Source organism: Nipponia nippon, unplaced genomic scaffold (genome assembly GCF_047370975.1).
Source record: "Nipponia nippon isolate SJK-2023a ecotype South Korea unplaced genomic scaffold, ASM4737097v1 scaffold_39, whole genome shotgun sequence".
Taxonomy (NCBI): Eukaryota; Metazoa; Chordata; class Aves; order Pelecaniformes; family Threskiornithidae; genus Nipponia; species Nipponia nippon.
The window spans coordinates 2,186,834-2,201,571 of NW_028262357.1; positions in this window are offsets into that span (position 1 = coordinate 2,186,834).

Below are 14,738 nucleotides of genomic sequence, written 5' to 3' on the forward strand. Positions count from 1 at the left end.
ACGTTTAGGACAAGCTGCTTGACCAGGGCTTTGCTTCTCAAATTGCTCCTCCCGGTGCATCACAAGGGCATAGAAACTACTGTGTGAGATGTAGGGGTCAAACCAGCATAGGATCCTGGCCATGAAGGTGGCCAGTGGGGTATGCTTAGGGCAGACTGAAAAGCAGCGTAGGCATAAAGCCATGCTTCCTCTGCTACATGTTTCGAGCAATACTCAGTTTAATCTTATTCAGACCAAAGTACCGTTCTGTCTAGGAGTGTTTGCTGGGTTGCTCTTCCATAAAAGCACCTGATTGCTTTTGATCAATTCTAGATTATGTTGCCTCCATAGCAACCCTAAGCAATTAATTCCTCAGGCTTATGATGCATAGTGAAGAAGTACTTAAATTTGTTTGTTTTTCAACCTGCTGTGTTGTAATTAATATGTCCTTGCTTCTATACTATAAAACATCACAAGTAATCATTTCCAAAACACTTCACTCACTGCACATGATTTTATATATGTATGTTTCTCTCCCTTGGCTCTCTTCTCTGTCCTGTGCATTTGATTTTCCTTTTCCCCTTTTCTGCCTCTTCTTAATTCCACTGTATCTTCTCTGAGAGGGAAGGGGGAAAACACAGAGCCAACCCCCAGGCCTCTTCCCTGAGTGGGGAGAACTGGTCTGAACTCTCTCCTTGTGCAGGTAGAGCTTCAACTTGTAAATTACTTTGTATCTACCAACACTGACTTTAATTTGTCATTTTATCATCCAGCCATTCATTGTGAGATCTTGAACTCTGCAGTGTGTGCTCATCTTCACTACACTGCAGACCTCAGCCTCACCTCAGACCTCAGCCTCACCACCAAACTCTGTCCTGTCACTGCTCACGTCCTTTCCCGGACCATTTCTGAATACAGCAAAAATCACAAGCCCTAGCACAGACCCTGGTGGGACAGCACTGGTATGTTCCTCCGTTCCCCGCTCCCACGGGATTTTGGGATGCTGCTGACTACAGGGGCACATTGGCAGCAGGATCCCTGGAGGAAGCACAGCATTTCTGAGGCTCACAGCTGCTCTGGACAGGGCAGGCCAGGCTGGAGGGTTTTCAGCTTGAGTTTTGGTCTGTGTATCGAGCTTGCAGTGTCTAGGGTCAGCTCTCAGCATCACAGATCCTGGCAGCTAACAGCTGGGGGAACCCCCGGTGCACCACAGATTTTGTTCCCAAAGCTGTGCTTGGCTTCCAGTCAAGCAAAAACATTTGGCAAATTAGGATGTTGGAAAATTAGAAAACCACTTCACAGTGTCAGGAGACCTGGGAGAGCATTTCAAAGTGTTTCTCCTGATGCTTTTGTGCCTTGGAGGTGTCTGCCAGCAACTGAGCCCTGCTGCGGCTGGTGCAGCGGGCATCAGCACAGCTGCTGAGTCTGCCAAAGGCATCATCTCACCCAAATATTGTCTGGGCTGGAATGACAGCAACTGCACAGCAAGGGCCTGCTGAGCATGCCGGCTGCATGCACTATGCTGGGAGGAGAGTGGGGGGAAAGTGGCAGGTACTGCGGGAGCTCTGCACAGCCCAAGGACAGTGTGGTGGCTCCCCTGGAGGAATTGGGGCCATGATACCATGCAGATCCCAGATAGGAGTAGGCAGCTATCACTCTATTTTAAGGCTGTAAGAGATAACTCATGTATTTGTATGGCTACAAGTTTGCTGTTATCCCGGATGGGGAGTGAGGAGGAATGGACTGCAGTCCCAATGGGTTGGGTAATGGCAAGTATTTGTCAGTGCAAGGACACAGAAACACTTCTGCAGAAGCCAGCCTGGATCTGGCACGGTGAGCCCTGATCCAGAGTTACTACACCTACCATTAGCTGTTTCCCTCAGAGCTGTTTTTATGTGCCCACTGTGCTGCCTAACCTCAATGTTACAGCGGGGGGGGGGGGGGGGCGGTGTTAGCATGGGTATTAGCAGAGCTCCGGCTCCAAGCCAGCTCTGTACCATGCTGCTGCCTTGGGCCTGGAGCATGGGGCACCGCGTGGCCTCTGCACAGAGCTGCACAAGCGTCTTGGTGCACAGTCCCCAGCGTTTTGAGATGGAATTGCACAGATACTTGCTTCAGCCCTTCTGAAAAAGCACCTGAACTTTTTTTAGCCTGGAAAGCAAATGATGAAGATGTTTACTGTGTCTTGGCTATGAACGGAGCCACTTCTGTGTCTTCACACCTACAGCATGGTTAATCTACAAACAGTCCTCAAACAAGGGAGAGTTGGAGTTTCGGAGGGGACTTTGTATTTGAGATAGTGCTGTAAAACATGACCCAGTGCCATAGCCAGCAACATTCTGTAACGTTTGCTTTTAGGTTTCAATTGCAGTTCTTTTCTGGTTTCATCCAAACTGAGGTCCTTCTATTCTGGTTCTTGGTAACTAGATGCAGGACTGCCAGTTCCGCTTCTCCATAACTAGATTTTTCATTCCTCTGTAACCTGAATCAGAGAAAGAAGAAAGGAAGCTTCTCTCAAAGCATCTGATTTCTCCAAAGAAGCCTCATAAGACATGGGGAGTGGCATGTTTATGCCACGGGCTCCAAGAAGAGGTGCCATTTTTTCTCAAGACCGGTGCAATCAGCCTGTCTAGTGCATGCATCCTCTAGCTCTGTAGCTCCTGTGATCTGCTGCAAACACAAGCCATTCCTCCGGTCCTGGGGTGTAGGAAACTTGGCTGCTTTTCAGCCACATGGCTAACGGCTGGGACAGGGGACGGCGGTGCTAGCACTGCTTGAAAGGCTTAATGAATTCCAAAATCATGTGCTCCATGTGACAGCACTAATGCTCCCCTTCAGTGGCTCATTTGGGATTCAGTTAAAAACACATTTGTCTGACAAGTTCCCAGAGCTCGTTACTGCTCTTTTGATCCTGTTATCCCCTCGTGGTTCTGCTGCAGCAAGAGCGAGAGGCCGGGGCTGGGTCTCTGCTGGGCTGAGGGCTCGATAGGCCCCACAGCTGTCCCAGGCATTAGCCTGGTGCTGGGCAACAGAGCAAGGAGATCAGTGCCTCCAGGGCTGCCCTGCCGACAGACGGCTCACAGGGGCCTGGGAGTCCTTGCTCTGGGATGGGGTTTCCTTGTTGTTTTGCTGGAGTTTGCTAACTTCAGTTTTTCTCTGACAGATTTTTATCCTCCATAGAGGATACAGTTTCAGAAAGAGGCTGGTGTGCAGTTTAATAATAAATGGCCTAGGTTTCTCTGCAGCATGTGCAAATGACTTTGCAGATGTCCAGGTTTTGCACTTAACACCTGGTGCATTCTGGCTGCACTGGCCAAACTCAGTGTGATGTGTTTTACAGATGTTTTCTACTTCCTCTTCTCATATATATACACATATATGTAAAACAGTCATGTAGTTCCATGTTCTTTCTAATTTTCAGTGATTAACATCTCTGTTCAATTTTAACTTCTCACTGTGTTGACCCTGGTTCGTTATACTGTGTGCAAGAACAACCAGCACTTGAATGAGTCCCTCCCTGCCTCTCCCCAGTCCAAAACAGACTCATTGTTCTTCCTTTGCCCCCTTTGTGTAAACCTTATCCCTTTCTGTAGGGACTGCTGCCAAAGGAGATGGTTGATCCAGTTGGACTTTAGTAGGAGAGGAGAATCTACTCTTTGCAGAGGGTTTTTCTTTGGCAGCTGGGGACTACCTTTAGGTTTGAATTTGTAGCATGAGCTTTGCCTTGGCAGAGTCCTATCTCTGCCGCCCTGGTAGGAGCTGAAAGGTCTGGAGCTTCTTGGAAGGGACAATGTCAGTCCAGATCAAATGCAAAGGGTCTGAATTACTCTCAAGTCTCGGATACGCATAATGCCTGTCAGCAAGAACAGATGGATATAGCACAGAGGAGCTCTTCTGCAGGGAGGGCTAGATAAATTAGGGCATTACGTCTCAGCTCTGTGATTGCCTGACTTAATGACACTTAATTTGTTATTGCTAAGTGTTTTGCTAACTCTTTTCCCCTCTAAGAAAATGGGATCTGATGTGTCAGACAAATAAAATGCTGGAAGACTGATTGTGGCAGGAGGGAATTACCAGCATCTGATGGAACTAGAACTGTACTCTCTGCATTCCTGCTGTAATTATACCTGCTTAGAGAAGAGTCTCTGCGTAACAAGAAAGTCTATTTAAATTGCCACCAGGAAAGGACTTGTCAATTCATGGTGTATTAAGCCCATACGAGACCACAGGATCACCTGGCCAGACCTCTCAGATGGCCCAAGGGAAGGCTTTCATGCAGTCCTCACCACATCATGCAAGGCCTCCTCCCAGGGCTCAGGAGGACCCAGGGTGCACGTCGGCTTTGCTGCTAACAGGTGACTAATGCCAGCTCAGTCTTCTGTCTTCTCAGACTGCCCACCTGAGGCTTTGGTGGTGCAGCAGCCTATGCCAAGTGCCCCGGGCCACCTCCCGACACAGGGACAGTCTCCCACCTTTGTGGCTCTGGGCTGTCCTGGCATCACTTGAGCAGCAGTGGGAACTGGTTGCTCCTATCTGCACTGTGCAAAGCATCTGCCCTGCTTCTGCTCCCCTGGGCAGCTGTTCCTACCAGCTGCGGCTGCCTGCCGATACCACCCATGCACGTCTCTCTCCTGGGAGCACGTTGCTACAGTGCCTGCACAGACCTGCGGTCTTGCTGTTTTGGGCTTTTCCACTGGCCTGGCAGGTCAGGGCAAATGGACACTGGTGTCGTGTGGGTCTGTGGGTTTTCTCATGCTGCCCCCAATTCCCTCCATCTTGAGTTGCTACCTGGGGCAGCAGCACTGGTTACACTTACCACAGTATGTTGCAGCATGCTTTGAGCCCCAACCTGCACCACGTCCACAGGAGCTCCTGCTGTCCTTGCCCACATGGAGATGCAGTCACTCTAGCAGTGATGAAGCATCCCAGGGGAGCCCGGTGCCTTCTGTTAGCATTTGAAGCAAGGGATGCCTGGTCTGGAGCACATCGGCAGCAAAACTGATGCTAAAAAAAGCCATGAGAGGTTATGAAGAGTTTCAGGTAAGAAAGTACTGGAGAATACTGTGCAGAGAGCTGTATGGGGTCAGGTCCCCAGCTGCTATATAAGCATTGTGGGAGCACTCTTACTGCATTTTGCTGGCAGCATTGGCTTCCTCAGACATCACATGTGCCAGGAGTCAACGTGACTGAAGAGGAGATCCAGGCACAACTGGGTCAGAGACCTGCAAGGGCCAGCTTGGTTGACAGCGCTGGTGTGGTGAACTAATGAGGCTGTAGGAGGATTTGTTAGGGAGTCTTCTGATTCTGCAGGAGGCAGAAACACTGGCTGGTCTCTAACATGATGGTGGGGTATAGGTAGGTGTCCCCAGACTGAGCCATGTGGCCCTGGGACACCCCAAAGCCCCTGTGCTCAGGGAGTGCTTCCAGCAGCTGAGGGTCAGCGCTGTTGAATAACGTCCCTTCTGCCTTGCGCTGCTGCCAGCCAAAAGGCACGGATTAGGGTCGGGAAGGAACCTGGTGCATGTGATATCAAGGTGCTGCCAAGAAACCTGGGAAACAAAATGACTTTGCCAGAGCACCTTGGTCGGGTAGTGCTTCCCTTGTATGCCAGCACTAAACGCAGAGCTTAAGCCCAGGAAAATCAGGAGGAGGGCAGGCAGGGAAGGGCAGAACCAGCTTGGGAAAAACAGCAATTTACTAATATATGCTGTGGTGAATTGAGACATCCTCACCTCCTCTTCCCGGTGTCCTCCCAGAAGTCGTCAGTGCCATCACCGTCGCATGGCTGTGAGTAGGAGTGACACAAGGCGTAGCTGGCTCACAAGTGTCCCTGCTGCCTTGCACCCATGTCCTGCTCCAGTTGTCATCCAAGTTCTGGGTGTCGGGCCCCTCCGCCCTCTTTCAGGAAGGAGCTACTCCTCAGAGGTTGTGCAAGGGCCTCCCCGGGAGCTGCTGTCATTGCTAGCAGCAGCACATTTCTATAGGCTTCCCCCCCACCCCGGCTCTTCGCCACCTCAGCTCGTACTGTGCTACTGATCACGTCCACCCCAACACCCTGCTGGCATAGTTATCTGTGGGTTTTATCGCCCAACAATGCATGCAATGTTATTTTGCGAAAAAGAAAACAAAGCCTAATCCATTTTAAATTAAAACAGTGCCCCAGTGTCATGGAACTGATGCAGACATGGTCTGGCTGTGCAGTCCTGCCGGCTCCCCAAGGGCTTCACCCCAGAGCTGCCGGGCTGCCCGCTCTGCTCCCAGCAGACGTCAGCCGCAGCTTCAGGCTGGGGGAGCTGGTTTGCGCAGGCCGCTCTGGTCCAAAGCCTCCTAAAGAGCTGCATCCCTTCAGGTGAGAGGCGAAGCATTGCCATGCGCACAAAGTTAGCAGCAGACAGAAACCGCAGAAGACAGGAACGTCTGGGATCTTTCCCAGGCTGCCATAGAGCCTTGGCCAGGTCTGGCCTGGCGTTTATAAAGCCTGAAACGGTCTGAAGAGGAGGCGAGCAAGGGTACGGTGTTTGCAAAGCAGGGCGCTGGTCCTTTCAGCCCAAGAGACCATTTTTTGGCTATACTGCTTGTGTTCTAGGAAGTTAGACTCTGTGAAAACCCCTCACAGCGGCATTTGTCACCCAGCAATATTACAGAGCCTTCCCAGGAGACAAGGCTGGCCCTGTGCGTGCTGCCTAGCGGGAGCGCTTTCTCAGCCCTTCTCCAGGGTGATTTTGTTTCCAGCTGATATGTCCACGGACACTGGCCACAGATGTCGCACAGGGCAGACCCGTGGTGCCCACGCTGGTTTGCATGGTAGAAAGCAACGTGTTGTGGTTGTGATGAGCAGGCTCACCTCCCCCTTCTTGTCACCCCTGAATCTGGCAAGATGAATGAAATTTCATCCCATTGTGATGGGGACACGCTGCGCCTCAGCAGCTCCACTGGGCTGGGCAGAGCCGTTTGCCTTGTTTGATCTATAGCTCTTTTATGTTTGCACTATTGTGCAGCAGTCATGGGTGTGGGCTTCACCCAGTAACCATCGCGTTGCAACGTGTCTTGCCAGTGGGAGCTCTGGCTGCAAATCCCTTCTGAGGTCACTGCCTGTCTGCTCTCCTGCTACTTGCCACTGCATGCAGGAGGTCTGGCCCCCCAGCACGGGCTGCGGAAGATGAAGGCTAGCATGTGCTGACGGGACTTAAGACCCATTAGCTTTTTATAAGCCTCATTCAGGCAATTAAGCCAGGTGTCCATGAGCAAAATCTCTTTTCTTTGTGCGCTGCATCTCTCCAGCGCCCTTCTGTGAAAGATGCAGCCTCCGTCCTGCGGCTGTGCGTCTGCAGCTGGCGCTGAGGCAGGGGGAGGATGGGTGCCAGGCTGGAGCTGAGCCCCCCGGGGGTGAGCGCTGGGCTGTGCTGGGATGTGCTAGCGCGCTGCCTCGGGGAAGCCTGTCTGGCATACGGCAGAGCTGCGCAATTTCTGTGCGGCTTTCTGACTCCGCTCTTGGCTCTCCTCTCCTGTGTCACAACCCTGCAAGTGTCATTGGTGAATCTGACTTCCTTTTCTGCAGCCTGTTTTGCCAGCTCGTCTCTGAAGAGGATGGTGATTAAGAACAGAGATGAAAAAGTGTGCTGGCTCTCCCTGGACCCTGAGGTACCCTCGCCTGCTATGGGTTAAAGTCACCTCCTATTTTCTGTCTGCTGGCTTCCACACAAGCAGCACCGGAGATGCTCAGGGCATCTGAGCTCCCGAACTCAGCTTCTGCAGATGTTTGAGAGCTGAACAGTTCCCTCCCCTTGTGAAACGCCCTGCCGGGCTGGCGGTCAGGAGTTCTGCGGAGGATGGCTCTAGGTGGGGGTAATCTCTGTTTTGGAGGTTTATACAAGGTAAAATCCCAGCTGCTCTCAAAGGCTGGTAAAGTGGGGATTTACTGTGAGGCCTGAGTGGCCTGGATCTCTTTGAAAGCATGGCCCATGAAAGCCAAACATGCAGGCAGGGAGCAGGGCAGGCTTAGGAATTGGGGTTTTTCCTGGTAATCCATGTGGTGGAAAATGCTCTTGAGTTCTGTAAGCAGAATGGCATGAATTCCTACCAGGATGCTGTGCCAGGAGGAGCTAATGCTTTTCCAGCCAAGGATCTTGGACCAGTAAGTGGAAACAGAGAAGGGATTCTTCTCCATGAGCAGTTTTGGTGAGGCTGTGACTGACGTAAAGGGTCCTGTTCTGGTGTCCACATCTTTGAAATAACTCTGACAGAAAATTGGACAGGGCACAGGAAAAAATTCCAGACTGCTCTAAGGCTGAGAAAATGCCCTCCAGACAGGAATTGAAAGGGTTTCATTTGATTAGTTTATCAAGGTGGCTATTGAGAGGTTCTTCCAGTAGGATATGGGAAAATACACAGGGACTGTTCAGAATCCTGGACTAACAGCACAGCAGAATGAGAACCAGCGGCGCAGCGTTATGGTCAGGCTAATGAAGAACAGAGAGGAAGCATGTCATTTCAACATCCATTGGAGGAGATTCCTAAGGGAAATCCTGAGTCCCCCTAGGATTTTGGAGCTCCGTCGTTTGAAGGTTTCTGGTCAAACCATGTGTTTCCCAGAAGTGAAGATTGAATCACGCACAAGCTACTGGGCTCGGTGCCGGGGTGACTGGGGAAGGTGATGCACAGCCAGGCAGACTGATCTAGTGAGTCTTTTCACAGCTGTAAGTCTATAACCACAAACTCCTCTGCTTGTTCTGCCGCGAGGGGATCCTACCTCCCGTCCCAGGTACTTTCTGTTTTGTTTTAACCGCTTTAGGTCAATAAGATGCTGTCATAGGAATTCAAAGCGGTTATTTTTAACTTGGTGTCCCATGAATTCCCCTTCCTTTAGATATCCGGCTTGTGGTCTTACGGCCCCAACAGAGGCTTCGTTAGTCCACTTCCCTTTTTGGAGAAGCTCTTAAGGAAGAAAAAGTCACCATGCAGGACACCACGTAGTCACTCCTGATGCCAGTGATCTGTCTGAGTAGCTCTCAACAGCACCGAATATCTTCTAAGTAGTGAAACGTGTTTGGTTTCTAGGGCTATGAAGTTTGCAGTTCTGAGGAAATGTTTACCAGGAAGCATTTCACAACTTTCTGTAAATTGCAAACAAGATCCTCAACTCTGCACATTTCTTATTCATTGAGACGTTAGTTTCTCTTTCCCTAATGCCAGTTCACACTGGGGCAACAGATGGGGGAGTAGCTTGGTAATTTCCTGTGACTACAACACAATTCAGAGTTTGCTAGTGGCTTGAAGCCACTTGCACCAGCCACTGCTTGCTCAATTTAAACATCCAGGGAACTAGCCTGAGTTGATGGTCATTAACATTGTTTCTTGGATGTGGGAAAATTATTGTATACAAGCCGATTACAGAAAATAACCTTATATTGAGTGATAAAATTTTAATTACGTAAAGTAGAAGGTCAAAAATGTTTACAATCGTGATTCTTAATTTCAAGGACAGCAGTTAGAGAAATAAATTACAGAAACTAGCTAATGAAGTCACCTGGTTTGAGAAGCATGAGGACTTGGCATGGAGTAAAGAGTGGCATGGAGTTTTTTTGTTCACTTACTACAAAAGCCGTCTGAAACTTGCGTGCTGAATAATGTGAAAATACCTTAGGAGACGACTCCAGCCCTCAGTGGTTGTATAACTATGGTGAGTGATACTGAGAATGAACAAAGAATCTGCTAACAGTAGTAAAAGTGGAGGATTAGCATAGGATGCTGTGGCTTGGAGGTGAAGATGCGCATGGAAGACCTGAGAATCGTTCGCAGTTGAGACTCTACAGAGGAAACTCTAACACTCCACAAAAGTGTCTGTAGTAGTATTTGAAGGGGATTGGGGGAACAACAGAGGGAAGATGGCCCATATGTAAAGATTAAAAATTAAACTTTAGGTGTGACGCCACAACTGAACGAGTATCTGCCTCCGTGTTACTAGACACAGGAACGGAAGCAGAAGACCCAACAAAAAGCAAGTATAAGGACAGGCCACCCCATCCAGAATAAAGCTTGGAGATCCAGGTATTCAAATGGCTTGGAGTTCACAGCCTGAGAGCTGAAAGAAGCAGCAATCAGCTTGCAGGTCTGGTGTCCAGCTGGAGGTGGTGCCACACAAGAGACTCGTAAATGTACCTCACTTTCGGTGGAGAAAAGGGATCTGAATATCTTTAGAAGAAGGAAAGTTATAGAACAAGCAGGAGGAAGGATACAATGGAATACATATTTGCTAAAATTTTTTTGTACCAAACTAATGTAGTACCTCTCTGGACAAAGGAAGCATTCTGGACAAAGGAAGTGTTCTGGGTTGGTTTACCAGCATTTCAATAAGTTATTTAATGTAATTTCAGGTGTGAGTATTAATTAAAACGAAGAGGATAAGAACTGTGAAGATTCAATAAAACAGGGAAAATTAATAGGTCACCTCAAGAAAAGAGGCACTGCACACTGAAGAAGATATTGCTGAAACCCACTGAAATGGGTTTTAGGACCCACTTTCATAAATATTGTCGTTAGGGACGTTCACAAAGCACAGGAATGTGCCAATGACGTGAAGCTGGGAAACACTGCCGTTGCAGCTGAAAATCGAGCTGTTGCAGCAGGGTTGTGAAGACTGGAGGAGCACGTACTCCTGAGCTGCTAATGAGAACTGGTATAAACTACTGCAGGAAAACGAAAAAGAAGAGCAGGCAAAACACCTGATTGTGTGCTGACTATGAGCAGATTCACATGTAGCAGAAGTATTTTCCATAGAGGTTAAATGTATAATTTAGCATGTGTACATTCATAAAAGGTTAATTAAAACTTGAAGAGGTGCAGAGGGTTAATGCAATTGGGAGAAGAAAGGGCATTTATTTTCTGATAAGCTAAGATCTTTCAGACTTCTGTCTAACCTTTCAAAACACTGTTTGAGAAGGGATAGAGTTGCTGCCTATAAATACATCAGGGAATAAATGCTACCAAAAGGGCAGCCTTCACGTAGGAACAAATATATTTTAATGGAAAGAACAAAGAAGATTCATAAACACTGAGGTTTTATATTAAGCCCACGGAAGTACAGGGCAGGAGGAGGACTCTTGCTTTCCACACAGAGTTTGATCAAGCCATGAGGGATGCCACGTAGTTGCTTTTAACAAAGAGGGATCAGACTCAGTGCCCAGGCAAGTGCTGTCAGTTCTAATTTGCACATAGCTATAGGTAAAATCTTGTTCTGTTTGCTGTAATTAAGAAGATTGACTTATTCACTGCTTGAGCGAGATCGTGGCGCAGCTCAGTGCTCTTGGAAGTCTTTGCCAGCTCCGAGACTCCACATTTTTATCCTGCTGGGACAATGCTACACCTAGTGTTTGCCAGCAGCTCCTGGGGATGTTGCTCGCCTACCTGGAACAGACTGACACAAGGATCCAGAGGCTCCTATGTAGACGTTGCCTGAAGTCAGACTTTCTAGTTTCCAGAAGTTTTGATGTTTTGAAACTCAGATTTGGAAGCAAATCTCTTTTAAAATAAAATTCAGTTTCTCATTACTCAAGATTTTTTTTTTGTTTTTACCAATAGGTAACAATGGATGTGTAAATATTATACTTTATAATTGCATATAGAAACACAAAAATGTATACTTTAAAACCATCCCTGCTAGAGCTGCTAGAATTCATACCTCCAAGGCAGCTGCCGTACCACAGGGGTGGCCCTGGTCCAGGGGCTGCCAGGCCAACTGGCTGCCAGCTTCCTACAGTTTCGTTACAGAGGACAGCAGACCAGGATCTGGCCAGAATGGGTCCAGAGCCCCATAACACAGGTGCTGGGGTCACTCTGAAATTAGGAACTATTATCCTAGAAAACCAAGGGACAGCAACGAGCTAATTAACACTCTCACCTCGAAATATTCTTTGCCATCCTACCCTTAGGTACTGCAAGTTGGTTATTTGCTGGAGATAAGCTATCCACTGTGGTTGTGGAGGGCTTGGGCCGCCGATGGTACCAGCATAACGAATGTACAGCTATAGAGATGAAAACAAAAACTATTGGTAGGAGACACTTTATGCAACTTTTGCAATTGCAAAGCAGAGTCTAACATCACCTTGAAGGAAAGATTATTATTTAGGCAATTCTAACCAAATCTCCGTAACGAAATACAAACTGCAGGTGCTGGTGTCTGGGGTTCACCTTGGTGAATGGCATAGATCAGCATGGTTTGGTCTGGAAGTCACTGAGGGAACTTCTACATTGTGAACAGGCACAACAACAGCACTGATGAACTAGTGCCCGCTGCTGTTACATTAAAAGTAACAGACAATAAGGATGCAAAAGAGCTCAGGAATTCATTAGTATATCCGGTGGGAAAGGATTACTGGTACAAATTTGAATCAGGTCCAGAGTCCCAAGGTTCTTCTAGACATCCAAGCTTTTCTTTAGCATGAGTTAATTTTCCTGGGAATTATGTCTTTTTCCTGAGAATAAACCCTTTTGCAAGCATTTAGAGGTCATCCCTCCCCACAGCACTGGAGCTAAAACAAGACCAGCCCATGTTCCCAGAAGTACATCCACTCTAGCTCAGCCCACTGCATCTTGTGCTGCTGAGGATCGGAGGAGCTCCCTGGTACGGCGGTGCTTTGTGCCTCAGGCTGGATCTGTGCTGAGCTGAGCAGAGGTTTGATGCTCTGCATTTCAAGATACCTCATAGCAAAGAAGGGCTCAGACCTGAGCTGCTTACAGGGGCCTGAATCCAGCTGACCAGATCTCCTCTGACATAAGTCTACCAGAGAAGCCCAGGGAACACCTTTTGGTGAGGATATTGCATTGGTGTGAACCTTGTACAGGGGGACAAACGCTGTGCTCTTCCACTTGGCCTGCAAGGCTCGTGGGATGGGGCTGTGATCCACAGCCCCGGCGTTCCCAGAAGGCACATCCAGACAAAGTGCCCTGATGATGGAGTCACCTTTCGTTCTAACAGTGTCCCCAGCTGCCAAGTATCATCTCTACAAAAAAGCTGACAAAGTATAAGAGATCATAGGTGGAAAGAAGACACGTGCAATTACAGCTTCTGTGATGTGATATGCTCAGCCTTGAAGAGCAATGAAGAGGGAGGACAATGTAACCTAAGAAAGACAGGGCAGCAAAGGTGACAGCTCTACGATTACTCCATTTGCACGGAGTCGAAGCAGGGAACACAGGGTCACCTCTCTGGGGAAGGAAACAGAAGGGATATACTCAGGTGTGAGGTGGGAACCGCGTGGGACTTGTCCTGAAAAAGGGATAGACTGAGCCTGTCCTTCTTCTGCCGTATCCAGCTGCTTTCTTCCTTTTCATTCAGGATAAAGACCATTAATAAGATAAACCACATGAACATGAGAAGGAAAGGGCGTTGGAATTGTGTTTTATGGTTTGTTTTCCCCCCGCACTCCTGTTTCCTTGAGCCTTGATAAATGAATGTCTTCTTATCTGATGGTTCCGTTTATCTGGTGTTGGAAGGAACAAGGTGAATTGGGATAAAGTCCGCGGTTTGGGAGTGCACTGATCCTGCCTGCAGGTCACCACCAGCGACGGGGCTCTCCATTGAGGCCAGGCGCGAGGGAACGTCTCTGGCACAGCGGAGGGCAGGAGCCCACGGTGCCAGGTTGCCAGGGGTCAGTGGCTTGTGTTCCCAGCTGCCAGCTTTTGGGAAGAGGTTCCTTCTGCTCGGCACAAAATCCAGCCCCAGCCCCACCCCCAGCACCGCACAGGTCTGTACCGCTTGACCTGTCTGAAGCCCTCTTGCAGTGATGGCAAGTGTGTGGATGCAGATGTATTCACATGGGCTACGCTGAGCACATTCGTAAAGGAAGGTGGATGACCAGTGATTTGGGCTGGGAAACAGCTGGGCAAACTGGTTTAGCAGAGGTGTGGGGCCCATGGGGCATGGTGCAGAGCTGGGACTCTGGCAGCACCGAGGAGCAAGGAATCCATTAACTTCTCTGATATCTTCTCACGTGTGCACAAATTGCATGTTTGGGAAAAGGAGTTCCCCCATTCCCCTCTGCACCACATGTGCACATGTTCCACCTTGTGTGGAAACCACCCCTGCCCTCCAACAGCCCTGGGACCCTGTACGTGCTGTTTCTGACTCTGACCCTTCTGTGATGGGAGAAACAAAACCGTGGGCAACAAATGAGCAGAGGTTTCACTCAAGATTTATACAACAGCAGGACAGGGTTTTTTTGTTTTGTCCATTGTTTCTTTCTTGATAATCCCTGATGTTTACTTCACTTTTTTATTGGCAAGCAGTGAGCTGACATCATCATGACTCTCTGATCTCTTTTATGAGTTGCATTAGCTAATTTAAGCCCACCCTCGTGCCGTGCATCCTTGATTACACCACCTGTGCATCACTTTGCATTGACCAACATGGACCATAATCTACTGCTGATACGCCTGATCATTCAGCACCGTTATTGCCCCCTGGAACTCTTCAAGGCAGCTTCAGTCCTTCACCGCCCTAAATTAGTGTCGCAGCTAATTTTGTCCCGTCGCTGCTCATGTGCATTTTCAGACAATTTATGAAGATGCTGAAAAGCACAAGCCCTAGTGCAGCTCCCGAGGAAGGCATCTCTGGTACCTCCCTCCCCCTTGAAAACTGACCTGCTGTCCTACCTTCCATTGCCTGTCTGCTTAACCATGGAGACCTGCATCTTCTTGCGTAAGGCAGACTAAGGACATTTGGTGCAGGATCTTGTTCAGAGCTTTTTGGGATCCAGGTACAT